The 14,320-nt window shown below is 44.7% G+C and overlaps 1 protein-coding gene across 1 annotated transcript in view; it reads right to left on the reverse strand.

Annotated features, from left to right (window-relative positions):
* Marchf4 (membrane associated ring-CH-type finger 4) overlaps nucleotides 1-14,320 on the reverse strand; it is a 109,905-nt gene that overhangs the window by 61,557 nt on the left and 34,028 nt on the right. The window lies entirely within an intron of this gene.

Genomic DNA, 14,320 nt, shown 5'->3' on the forward strand with positions numbered 1-14,320 from the left:
TTTTAAAATATTATACAGAAGGGGCCGGAGAGATGGCTCAGCAATTAAGAGCCCTGGCTGCTCTCCAGGGGCTTGTTTCTCTGCATCCATGCAGCACGGCACAGTCATCCCGTTCCGGTGGGATCTCATGACCTCTTCTGGACCTCTGTGGGTACCAGGAATATATGCAGGGACTTACATACCTGAAAGCAAAACATTCACGCACATGAAAACATTTTTAAAATACTGTATATATGTATGGCCTCAAAATATTCTTTTTCTTCTTGCGTGCTTGCTTTTTGTTTGAGACAGTGTCATGCGGGAGTCCAATCCAGAGAGAGGCCTCGAACCTGGGACCTATCTGGGCCTCCACACTGCTGTGATTACAGGTTCGAATCACCACTCTGGTCAGCTGTCCTCAAAATATTAAGAGTGTTTATCTGGCTGGTAAGATTTAATGTGATTTTACCTTTCCTCCTTATATTTTATATATGTGGTTTGGCCTTTTCTAGAATAAGTTTTTCTTTTCTTTTTTATACTAAGAAAATAAGTTAAAGCTGTTTTCCTATGGAGATGGATAAAATGTGAGTCATGACAGCCAGTAGGCGCTGCAAGGTAATCCTCTTTGGTCTCCTCCCCACAGTCCTTGTTTGATCAGCTTAACCACCAGAGCCCTCGGGAGCAGGCTAATCCTCAGAGGAGGAGATATCCTCCTCCATACCTCTGTCCTGGGTTTAGACTTAGTTGCCATCCACCTAAGCTCCTGGCTCCGTGTGTTCTCCTTCCCCGGGGAGACAAAGCCCTTTGCATGCTCTGATTCACTGAGCGCGGCCGGAGGCCAAGTCACCGCAGCCTCAGAAGCAGGTGTCTGGGGTGACACAGAGCGACATCTCGCCTCCAGAATAAGGGCAGCTCTTCCGCCTTCGAGGCTGTGAAATGTCAGGCGTGATTAGAAAGGTCACTTGTCCTGACAGCTCTCTGTGCTTTCCGGAGAGCAGCCTTCCTGCTGTGAGCATTCTTAATTGTGCTTCCCGTAGTGGGTGCCAGCCTGCTCAATTTCTTATAATGGCGGAAGCCCCACCTTCCACCCCCAGTGGGAGAGAGAGACAGAGATAGAGAGAGGTGGGGCATGGGGGTGAGGGACAGGGAGAGGTGGGGGTGGGGATGGATGTGGGGGTGGGGATGGACGTGGGGGGGGAGGGAGTCCAAGTTCACAAAACCTTGCAACAAAGAAACACAAACAAAAAAAAAAGGAGAGATTTCTCAGACACTGAGATTTCTAGGAATAGCGTTTGTGGCAGAAAAAGGAAACATCTTTGAAGGAAAGGTGTAAGTAAGGGAAGAAGAGTAAGGGAAGAAGAGACGCCCTCCAAGATCAGTGCACAGAACTAAGGACGGCATCTGAGGCAGAAGCTCGCTGTGCACTCCTGGCAACCACTCCCGGGCTTACAGGTCAGGGATGCTACACAGAAAATGTATTTAAATGAAGAGTCCAGCGTGACCTGGAAGCAGGTGGTCTGGGCACTCTGTTTCCAGAATCCCACCCTAAAGGTTGGGCATGATCGAGGCAGAGGACCAGAAACGGGTTCCGGGATGGAAAGAGAAGAGATGAGGGGTTCTGGAGTGCAGGGCAGCCAGAAGGGACTTCTGAGTTTGTGAAGTACAAGCCTGCTGTGGGTGTCTCCCTGGAGCCCCCAGCTTTCTCCTTACTACGCTGAAATCTCTGAGGAACCGCTGCTTCGTAAAGGAAAGAGAAGAGTGCTGGAGGTGGAAGTCAGAGCAACCATATTTGTTGATGGTTTCCTTTCTGGAAGAATCCCAAGGTGGCACAGGGCATCTTGAGGTAACAGGAAGTCCTCCACTCCAACCCCCCCCAACTTCTTCTGAAACCACTGGGATTCAGTCTCAGGAGTTCTATCCAACTTGTCTAAACTGAACTCACGTCCCAAGGCTCCATCTCTGAACACCAGATTAAGCCTCACAAGGAAGATCAAACTCCAGCCTGAATTTCAAAGGACAAACCATATTCAAGCCGTATCACATACTAAGCCGAGCTCTCCAATTAACGCTCTTACAGAAGACTTGCCCTCTGGCGATGTTGATATACTAGCTGAACGACTACCTTGCAGCGAATTAATTGCTTGGCAGTGTGATTTTGTATGTGTGTAGGTGGGTGTTTCTGCATGTGATGTATGTGTGCACGTGTTTGCTTGTGTATAGGAGCACGTGCTCATAGGTGTACATGAGTGTGGAGGCCAGAGATTGACATCTGCTATCTTCTTACTTTCTACCTTATATTTTTAAAGATTTATTTATTCATTTTATTGATGAGTGCATGCCTGTGTGAGTTTATGTCCCTTGACTCCAGAGGGTACCAGATCCCCTGGAAATGAAGTTATAGGCAATTATGAGTCACCTGATATGGATGCTGGCTCCTCTATAAGAGAAGTAAGCACTCTTAATTACTGATCCACCTCCTTAGTCCCTCCACCTTATTTTTTATTTGTTTGTTTGTTTTGAGGCAGAGTCTCTCACTGAACCCAGAGCTCACCAATTTGGCGAGGCAGGCTATCCAGCAAGCTCCAGGCATCCACCGGCCACTGCCTCCCCAGCATTGGGATTACAGGCATGCACGGCCGCACCCAGCTTTTACCGTGAGTGTGGGGGATCCTAACTCAGGACCCGGTGCTTGCATGGTAAGCCCTTTACCAACAGAGCTACCTATATCAGCTTCTTGTCCCCTTTAAAGCAAACTCTTTACACTTTTCTGTAGGGAAAGCAAGTATGTAAGCAGATCACCTGCTGACGGTATAGAAGGAACGAATAGAAAAACAAGCAGCACGCAACCCTGCTAATCCAGAGAAACCTGCAAGGTTCAGGGTAGCTGGTGCTGATGGAAACGGTAGGAAACTCAGGGGAGTAGACTAAAGGGGCACACACTGAAGTGACCAGGAAAAATGGCTTGAGAAGTATTCTGATTCTGGGCAGCGAGGCTACCAGCCTTCTCTGTTAAGCTCGTGAGAAACACAGTGAGTCTCCACACGACTTCAGGATACCAGGGCTTATGCTGAAAATATGGCGGAAGAAATACGTTATTAGACGTTCTCCTAAAAGCGGATCGTGAGAGAAACAGAATCGGATTTAGAAGCTTCCGCTTCTGTCTTAGCTCCTTTTCTAATGCCATGACACAACACCATGTCCAAGGCAGCTTACAAAAGAGAGCAAGTAATCATGGTTCCACTGTGGTTAGGGTCCATGGCCGTCATGATGGGGAGCACGATAATGGGTCTTGTGGCAGCAATGGAAACCCTAACTTAGACAACTACTATTTTGCATACACACACACACATATATGTATATACACATGCCCATTTTTCCTGTGAGAGAGGTTTCAACATTCATAAGGAGTCTTACAACTAGTCTGAAGAGTCTTCAGACCTGGCCGGGTACATCGGGGTGTGTTTTGTGAGGATGGAAACATCTTGTCATGAAATGTCATATCATACAACAGAACTATTTACTACAAAGGCCAGGGGAGTCACAGCCCATCTTGGGAAGGAGAGTCCAGTGACCCACAAGACCCCACTCTTTCATACGGTCCGGTCATCCTGCTATAACAACAGTGGGATAACTCTTCAAGTGGCTGGGATTTGTGAATGAATACTTCTTCTTCTTCTTTTTAATCATTTAAAAATTTATTCACTTCATAAGCATTCTATGATACCACTTAAGACACGCTTTTGTTTTTGCCACCATCTGATACCCATCTTCATATTTCTCCTCTCAGCTGAGATTCACCAGTCTTTCTAACACTTGTTTTTCAAGGCCAGGTTCCAGCACCTAAGACAGAAATCCGTAGGTAGTAAAACAGGCACACTTGCTAGCGGAGGGACCCAGGCCTTGTGCCTCTGATACTGAATTTACAAGCGTGGTTTTCAGTGGCCGTCCCAGCAGGTACCACAGGAAGTTATGTCTTCGTCACCCTTCCATCTTCAAGCTTACAGGGATAAATTTCCTCAGTTTTCCTAACCACTCAAATGGTTAGCTCATGGAGCAGATGGAGAGAGAGCCCCCGGGTATATGAACTCCTCCATCTGGACTGTAAGGTGCAACTCTCCTAACTGTGGAAACTGCTATACATTTCATCACCTGAATTTCAGTTTCAACACCTGAAAGATGAGTGTAATAATTATACCTACTTTGTAATTTACTGTGAGGATCCGATAGTGTAAGCAATCTGTGTCCAGTGGTCTACCTAGTGACTGGCACAGCCTACCCTCAGGATTTGTCAGGATTTATTCAGATAGAGCTGACATGGTGATGTAGCCCCTGTCATCTTAGCACTTGGGAGGCAGAAGAATCACAAATTTGAGGCCAGCCTGGCTCAAATAATAAGTAAGACCCCCTTCTCAACAAATTGAGATATAATTTACGTAGAGTGATATTGACAGGTTTGAATTGGTCAGTTCAATGAGTTTGACTAAGCCATGCCTGTTGTCATAAAAGCTCTCATGTTTTCTGTCATCTGGATTATGAGATATTCTTTTGTTTTCCAAGTGCTGGGGCTGTGTTAGGATATGTAATCTATCTATGATTATTTTGCTATCTCTGTCCAAAAGATATGGGGCTCTAAAACAGCTCCGCCCCATCCCCAGACAGACTTAAAAACCTGGAATCGCCCGTGGTATAGTCAGTTCACCCTCCCTCCTCTGCATCCTGGAGAGAGAGAGACTGGGGATGGATCTGTTTTATTTTTAGGTCCTCGGGGAGACTGTTTCTACAGCCTCCCTCAGTCACCTGTCTCAGCGCTTAGCAACCCCGAACACTAGAAAGCCCTGTCCCTGTGTGTCCCTGGCTTTAAATGAGTAATAACAGCTACCGAGGAGGCAGAGTGTTACCACGGCCACAGCTCAGATAATGAGACAACAGTGCAGCGGGCTTGGCAGCAGGGGCACAGCTGTGTATGCACTGGGGTCTGCGTGCTTAGACGCTGCTGCCCTCACAAAACCAGGATCGCGATGGGGGAGGGGAGGGCTCCACCTAGCTCCCACCCGCGAGTGACCAAAGCTGGAGTTGCCAGCTGTCCGGCTTATTTTCTTTCCCCAAAGAGAAAGGCAGAAGTAAATATTTTATGTGAAAGAAACTATTTTAAACAGTGGCTTGGTTTAAACGAGAAAGACTCCTGTAAGCCAAAAGGACACCCCACTGCCTAAATATAGCCCATGTGGATTTGAAAGCTCTGCTTTAGGGCTTGAAGAATCTCCATGTCTGCTTCTGTCTCCTTTAATGCCGAGGACACCAACAAGACAGGCCAGGCAGGCAAACATACAATCCTGGATGTAAGAGGGAAGCAAGCCCAGCCTTGGATGCTCTCGGTGACCCGCGCAGACCTCAAGCTCACACCTTGTGGATCTGTGTCCCTGTGCCTCCCGCCACATCCCATCCTTATCCTGTTAGAGCCGTATGTTCCCATCTCACCATCCACATTGTATCGGTTGTCTGTGAGCAATGCAGCGAGAAAAAAAAGTGAGTCAAAGTAGACGTGTGGACAAAATGCATTGGCTGCATCACGGCCTAACGGTGACCAGGTTTTACAGATTTGCAGCATTAAAATCCATTATGCCAAAGGTGGCAGGCTTACACAATCTAAGGTCCCAGAAATGGGAAAGGTCCCAGGTTGTGTTAGACTGTAGGAAGCAATGGTGGCCACTAGAACAATAAGGCAATGCTACAACCCAAAAGCAACGGGACCAAGTGACTACAGATTAAAGGGAAACTGAGCCGAAACAAACCTTTCCTCATTTTAAATCAATTATCTCAAGTATTTTGTCACAATAAAATGTCACAGAAAGTGACAAACTCAAGCCCTAAGTAATCCCCGTGTTGAAGAGGAAATCAAGTAAAAATTTCCATCATTAAGAATAAAAATGTGATACTGGGCAGTATGACACACACCTTTAATCCCAACACTCAGAAGGCTGAGGCGGATAGATCCCTGAGTTTGAGGCCAAACTGGTTCCAGAGTGAGTTCTGGGACAGCCAGGACTACACAGAGAAACCCTATCTGGAAATAAACAAACAAACAAAAATGTGACATACCAAAACCATGAAAGCAATACAGTTTTACCTTTTTTTGTTGTTGTTGCTTGTTTTTCAAGACAGGGTTTCTCTGTGTAACAAGAGCCTTGGCTATCCTGGACTCTCTTTGTAGACCAGGCTGTCCTCAAACTCACAGAGATCTGCCTGCCTCTGCCTCCCGAGATCGGGGATTAAAGGTGTGTGCCACCATGCCTGGCCCCAGTTTTACTTCTTTCTGTTTATACTCACATAGGAAAGAAGAAAGGCTGAATGCCAAAATCTAGATATTTATCTGACTAATTCTGAAGAACAGCAAACTAAATCCAAAATAAAGAGAAGGGTCATAAAAGTAAGATCAGCAATGAATGAACTAGAAAGCAAATGCTCATGTGGGGAAAAAAAAAATCCAGCACAGCCAAAAGTTGTGTTCTTGAAAAGACCAAGCGATAGAGAGCTGGCTGTGGAAGTACACAATGACAGTCCCAGCACTAGGGAGGCTGAGGCAGGGGATCAAGCGTCTTGAGGCAAGCCTGGCTAAAGAGCAAGTTCCAGCCTAGCCCAGGCTACATTACGAGGCCCTGCATATCAACAAACAAATGTTAAATGAAATGCATGTATCTCGAACAAGACTCACGAGTATAAAAAAGAGAAGAAGGCCAAGGAAACTGTCTTGCAGACACAACAGGACTGAAGCACGGATGAACTCACGGACGCTGTGGCAGCATGCACAGGGCCTGCACGGGTTCCAGCCAGAAGGAGCCACAGCACCGAGAGGAGGAAGTGGACATGAGTTCCCGTCCCTAAAGAAGTAGCTATCTCCAACTGACAATGGCTTACAAAAGAAAAATCGGTTTTCTCCAATGGAGTCTCCCTGGATATGCTAACCACACTGGAGGGCAGGCCCTGTGACCAGCAGCTGATGCCCAACACAAACAGAACTTGGTGGTGTCTTCGCAGATTTTGTCTGTTTGTTTCATATCGTTTTGGGTAATTTTTTTTTTTTTAATCTTGCTGATGTTTTGCTTGAACAGCATAGTTTCTGATTTTGTAAATTTTATGGGTTTTGCTTTTGTGTGTTTATTGTGCCTTTTAAAAATTTTATTTTAATCCTGGTTTGCTTTTTTTTTCAGTTGCCTGTCTCTCTCTAAAGAGAGAGAAAGAGGACATGGAGTTGCATGAGTTGGGAGGTGAAGAAGATATGGGGGGGAGGTGGGGGAGGGGAAACCATGATCAGAATATATTGTGTGAATTTTCAATAAAAATAAACAAATAAAATGGCTTTAGCTAGAAAAGGGGAGATAAGGCTGGGGAGATAGCTCAGCAGTTAAGAGAGAGCAGGGCTTCTCCAAAGTGCAGTTCCCAGCACCTATACTGGGCAGCTCACAACCACCCATAACTCCAGTCCAGGGGATTCAATGTCTTCTTCTAGCTTCTGTGGGTAATCCCTTCCCCTGAGATACATAAATAAGATTTAAGAAAAGAAGAACACAAACTTACTCAACCACCATAAGAAGAATAAATCGTCTGACCGTCCCTAGGTCAGCTAAATGACCTACCGTTCAGGATGGCACGCAAAGACAGCTGTAAGCCTGGGGGCTTCAATGCTGCATTACTCCAAATAGCTGAGAACCAAATGACATTGATCATGAAACGTGAAAAACAAAACAAAACAAAACAAAAAAACCACAAAAAACAAATGGAACACTACATTTTGTGACACCAAACCCAGCATGAACATTAAACGAAAGTAAAATTACTGGCCAGTGTCAGACAATACACATAAATGCTAGACACAGAGTCAGTGAGTTGAATCTGCACACACATCACATGAACGGCCAGGCCAGTTCTTACAGAAGGTTATGCAACAAATGAAAGCCAACTAGCTTCATTCGTGTCGGAAGCAGAGTACAGTAGAAAAGTCATATATGCTCTCTCAATAGATGAAGAAAAAAATAGATTTAATCCTTATGTGGTGAACCAGGACCCAAAGATACTTTCTATGTGTCTTAAAGACCATTTACAAAAGTCCTAAAAAGAAATCCTGAGAAGTTATTAAAGATTTCACCCTACTGTGGTCAGAAATAATATTGATATATTCGTTATCACCTAGAAGCCTAAAGCATGTCAATAAAGTAAAATTGAACAAACCATCATTAGAATTAAAAAAGAAACAAAATATCTTTTATAGCTAATCTGTTTCTTTTTTGTAGATAATAAGAATCTAGAAATTATGATTTAAAAGCAGTTTTTGGTATCTTTTTTTAAAAAGGCTTAAGGCCACTAGGGAAATTAATTTATATGATCAGCAGAAAAAGAAAGTTGTTTGTTTACTAAAGCGTCAGAAATTTGAATGACAAAACTTTGGTGAGAAAAATTTAATAAGAAACTCATCTCCAACCTCCACCCAGAGCATGTGATTCCAAGGCAATCACATTCGGATTTCCGCCTCTCCCATGGAAACTGGCCTCTGTTCTAAAACTTTCAAGGGAAAGCAGGGGCTGAGGGTAAGCAAGGCAGCCTTGAAGCGTTCAGCTGTGTGGAGTACCACATATTAAGACTTACAATAGAACCACATTAACCCAATGTTGTGTGGGGTCCAGTGGACAGGGATTCACAGAATCGAGCAGTGTCCCAGTCCAGGTCCACAGACAGACACACGAAGACTTACTCATGACCACGTGAAACCGTAGGCCAACAAGAAACTAGTCTTCTCAATAAATAGTGTGGTGTCAACGGCACACTGTGGAGTGGAGACCGGTAGGCATAATTTAGCCATTGAAATCAGAGTCATAGTGATTACCTCTATAGCACTGAGGCCCCTGAAGGAGAAAGAGGGCTCGCACGGCTTACCAGGACCTGTGAGGCCCAAGAGGCAGAGCCATAGGGCTTATAAAGCTGCCCACAAGACCCACAGGAGGAGCCATCACTCTCTGAGGAATATAATCAGTTTGATGGTTGCTGGAGAGAGAGAGAGAGAGAGAGAGAGAGAGAGAGAGAGAGAGAGAGAGATCTTCCTTGTAAGGGATCACACTCCTCACTCACATTCCCATAAGTAATTAAACTCACTGTTTCACCAAATTAAATGTGGGTGGACTAGTTCCTCCGATTTGTTTTCAATGCCCTATCTGGAGTAAGTGAACATTTGTCGACATCTCTTGAGGAAAATTTAATAAAACACATACTCCTGTGGAAAGAAGAAACTGAATCTCCACCCTATCCACAAATATCAATTCTAGATGATTTAACTCTGAAAAGAAAATCTATAAAGGAAAAAAAAAATTATGATCTGAGAGATGGGTAAAACTTTCCATAGAGCATACAAATAGCATTACACACACACACACACACACACACACACACACACGTGTAAATTAAGGACTTTGGATCAAACAGTTAGATGGAAGGTCAAGTTTCTGAATAGGAGGCATTTGTGAAACATGTATGTGACAAAAAAACTAAACCCCAAAATATAAAGAGCCCATGGAAGCCTACAGAGGCAACAGTGGAGAATGACCATGTTAGGAAAGTAGATGGCCAAACGGCCTGTAACATTACAGGGACCTGCTCAGCTCACATAGCAACTTAAAGGACAAATACAAAGCCACAGTGAGGTTCCAGGTAAGCCCGTCAGATCAGGGAAAATTAAAACTCTCGAAGAGGCCGAGTGTTGGAGCAGCTGTGAGGTATGCTCGCTGCTGATGGGGGGTATGAACCCGCCCACGGTCGGACTCTGCTAGAGTCCGGCACACAGACACCTACCTGCCCAGGGAGTCGCTGGGCACAGGAATCTTATCACTAGCCCCTTCGCTGCTCCTGCTCTGTTCATGTCTCTCCGCTCTCAAATAATTTCTTTTGACTCAATTTCTTTAAAACTGCCCAGGCTCTTTCTCACCTGTTCTCCCTCAGGGTCATGACGGGAGCCTTCCTTCTATATTTAGCGGATGCGGCTTTTGAAGGAATGCCTGGCTGTGGGATACATCCCTTCCACATCCCCAGAAGGAAATCATAGCTGCGGCCACTCCCACATTTGATTTGTGGGTAGAAATTCTGTATTAGTGTGAAACCGGCTATTGGGTCTCTACTCTCACTCTCTCAAGTCAAGTGATCTCTCTCCTCCTACTTATACCAATGCCTAACGCTGGCTTGATAGGCAGGATAGCATAGGACCTTCAAATGTGGCAGCGTTCAAAACTGTGTAACCTGTGAATGTATGAGAAAAGAAACACAAAGCAGCCAATGGTAGGCCTGAAAAAAATATATATATAATATCCAGATGGGCAGGATCTAATCTCACAAACTATTGAAGGTGAAAAAAAAATACAGAAGAGTGAATCAAAGGGCTCACTGTGAACAGGGCAAATGGCACACACCTATAATCCCAGCACTTAGGAAGCTGAGGCAGGAGGACCAAGAGTTCAGGACCATTCTGGACTATGTAAAATCATGCCTCCACAAAAGGAGAAAGAGAGGAGGAAAGAAGGGGAGAAGGAGAGAGAGGAGAGAGAGAGTTGACTGGGCTGGTAGGTGTGGAAGGGGGGGGAGAGAGCCAGGAGTCAGAGACTCTGGTGGCAGCTGGAAGCTTGGAATGGCCCTAGAGTCTAGGTAGCAAGGAAGCAGGGACCATATCCTCTTTCACAAGGACTAAGTTCCAACAACAACAACCCAGATGATCAGACAATAAAGTCCCCCCTGGTGCATCTAGAAAGGAACAGTGTGCCAACATCTTGATTCTCCCCTCCCCCCACGTCCAACCCCACCCTGTGACCCACACCAGACTTTGGATCTGCAGAACTTTCAGAAAATAAATGCCTGTCGTTTAATACTGCTTAGTTTATGGCAGTTTGGTACAGCGGGGAGAGGAAACTGATCCAGTTAGCAGAGAAGCAAGGGCAGAGACCTTTCCCGAGACAGCAGCCTGCTTAATCAGAAAGTCATTCAGTTGAAGAAGTCATTTGTATCAGATATATGAAATGGCAGAACCAGTCACCTGGGATGCCAGGGGACAGAGTGAGAGGTGACCCCCACTGTTCTGATGGCCTGTTGGTTCTAGTCATCTGAATGATGTCTTTACTGTAAAAACATACAATAAGATCAACCTGGTAACGATTTGCAGAACATTTGGGCAGGTCACAGTTTGGGCTAGAATTGGCCCAGCACATGAAAAGGAAAGTCCAAGCGTAGAACAGATCCGCAGGGCTGCACAAGGACGCGCTGTACTAAGTATGACATTGAGGAAGGAGCCTAACATTAAGTGGCCTCACACACTCATCATCAACCTCACATGATGAGCTAAGGTAAGAAAAAGGCAAAAAGAACTGCATCCTTGGGGTTCCAGGAATTCAGGCTAGAAGCTGCTGTTCTTTCAGCAGCTGACGAAAGAAAGCCGCAAATGGCTGAAGACAGGAAAATAGGAATGGGTGTGTGAGAGTCCCCCGACAGAGACTCTCAGGAATAAAAAAAAAATCACCAAGGTCGAAGGGCACTTGAGGAATTAGCAAGTGAACGGTAAACATGCATATGATGGGGAAAAACGACCACACGTCTGCCCACATACAAAAGGAATCGTATCATATGATCCCATCTAAGAGGAAAGCCTGGTATTTGGGTTTCTAATGAGGCGTATTGGAAAGACTTGGGCATAATTGGAGAAGAGTTGACATGAAAGAGGATGCGGATCAAAGCAGCAGAAAGGGAGCATAAGAAGATGTGGCTGTGAAGAATAGCTCCAGGGGTGGACATCGGTAATCCGTGTGGTATTGTTGAGGAAAGGATATGAACAAATAGGTTAACCAACATTCCAGAGAGCTGGGTGTGGTGGTGTATGCCTTTAACCCCAGCACTAGCAAGGCAGAGGCGCTAGGCAGAGATAAGCTAGGCAGTTGCAGGCCAGTCTCCAGGTCTACATAGTAGGACCCTGTATTAAAGACAACAGCAAAACAACCAAAAATCATGCTAGAAGATCAGTAAGCGAAGTGGAGGACAAAAGGGGGGAAGGGCAGTAACACCTGTGTTCCCCTTACTGAGTGCTAGAAACTGAGAGAACATTGAGAAATTAGCTGATGACTCATAACAGCATGGCGACAGGAAATGATACACAAACCAAGCCAACCAACCAACGAACAAACAAACAAAAACCCCTAACTTTTTAGACGTTGAAGACACTCACACACGAGCCCCCATTACTTCAACAACTGAGAAATCCTTGAACTATCGTCATAAGAACAAAATGAAACCACTTCATTCAAGCTGGATGGCAGTTTCCAAAAACCACACGAGCGTCTCCCTATGCAGCACAAATTGCTCTTTGACTACGTCAGTGCATTTGTTAAATTGCTTATCCTGTTAACTGGCTGTTAAAGAGATGTTTTATATCTATAATCTATATATTTATCCACCTACCTATCTATCATCTAGCTTCCTATTTATCATCTATCAATCATTTATCTTTTTATTAATCTACCATATGTCACCTATCATCTCTCATTATCTTCCTATCTTCAATCTATTTAACATTATTTATCTATCAGTCACCTAACATCTGTCTTTCCTATCTCATCTATCTTCCTAACTGATATTTTATGGTCATTTGATGAATTAATTTTAGAAAAATGACTTTAGATAAATTCAGTGTTGATAAATTTACCCAGAATCATTTCCTCTATTACAAGCAAAATACAAACAGATAGTTTAAAAAGCTTCCTGGAAAGCAATTTGTTAGTCACTGTTAAGACCAAGCTGTAAAAATATTCTCTTACCACCAATGCCACTTGTAAGAAATTATCCTAAAGAAATAATGACCGTGTGCACACAGATCAGGCTACGTGGATTTCTTGACAGAATCGTTTAATGAATAGAATTCTCAAACACGGGTTATATTTTCCGTAACAGCGTGTTGGCTAAATGCAGAGAGTGAAAGGGTAGATGTGCTGGTGCGAAGCTTTGAAATCGGTGCTGTGAAGGCATAATGTCAGACAGTGTTACTAAGTTAAAAGGAACAGGTTGTGAAGCCGACTGACACTTCTATAAGAAATGCCATATGTGTATGACTGCATGAATAAGTGCCAAAATATTTACTGTTATTTTGGGGATTGGCATGATGAACATTTTTTATTTACCTGGGAGTTTCTAAAATTTCCATACAGTGTGTGTCCTCTTTTTTTCCCCCCTAAATAATAATGAATGCAGTTTTAACTTTTCTAGAAGCTGGAGGACCTGGCAGCCCTAAGAACCTGACCTTGACTAGCCAAGCCTTCTCCTCACCCCTAAACTTCCCTTCTCTTTCCTACTTTTCCCTTTCCACTTTTAAAATTTTGTTAGTGAAACCATAGCCTACAAACACTGGCTTTTCCTGGAGACTGTTCGGAACAGGTTGCCGTATGGGGGTTTGCCTAAGTATTGTATGGCTAGCCTTCAAGGGGCAAGGGAGAGCAAAAGGAGGGAAAAAGCAATCCTGTGAGCATGCACTCCAGTGGAAGAGACAGATCCTGGATCAGAAACAGCAGTACCTTGTGTATTGGCTCACCGAGGTCAGTGAAGATTTCCTGAGAGGGCACTGCCGGAACTTGTATGAGGAGAGCGGAGACACCACAAACCCACACTATGAAGATGAAAAGATCTGTGATTTGAGTTTTGCACACTTATCTCCTCCAACCCTTCCAGCAAGTCAGACCAGCCTCATTTTCCTCTCCTCACATTTTCTTAAGCAGTTTAGAATTCAAAAGGAGGACAAGTCATTGGTGCAAGAATGTGATTGTCACTCTCCTACCCTTTCTGCTGACTACAGCGGGGCAGTGAGTTCTGCAAGCTACGGTTTCTCTGTGGGGTTGCCAAGGGCAAGGGTGGGAGTTAGAGACATCCCAGAGGCCCCGGTCCTTCCAGCTGTAGGAGCAGTTTCCACAGAGGCTCTTCGTCCCCTGGGCTTCAGCACACACAGTACCCCACTTGGTGGTCTCAGCTTTCACCAGGAAGCATGAATTCCCAGGCCCTACTCATTCACGTCTTCCCTTCCAGCTCTGGGGTATCACCTTCCTGTGTTATATCTCACCTCTGCTTTCAGTTACAGAACCTTTGTAACTAGGTCCCTATACCAACATCCTCCTTGAACAGACCCTGACCCAGCTAGACACACAGCTACTCATTGGCAGAACTGCTATACTCAGGGCTTTTGAACCCTGAAATCCTCAAAGGTGATTTCCAAGAGTTGCTGAGCACTTACAATGCATCAAACCCTTTAGCTTGGTCATTACATTCCATCATCACAACA

The sequence above is a fragment of the Meriones unguiculatus genome, chromosome 15, assembly GCF_030254825.1.
Source record: "Meriones unguiculatus strain TT.TT164.6M chromosome 15, Bangor_MerUng_6.1, whole genome shotgun sequence".
Taxonomy (NCBI): domain Eukaryota; kingdom Metazoa; phylum Chordata; class Mammalia; order Rodentia; family Muridae; genus Meriones; species Meriones unguiculatus.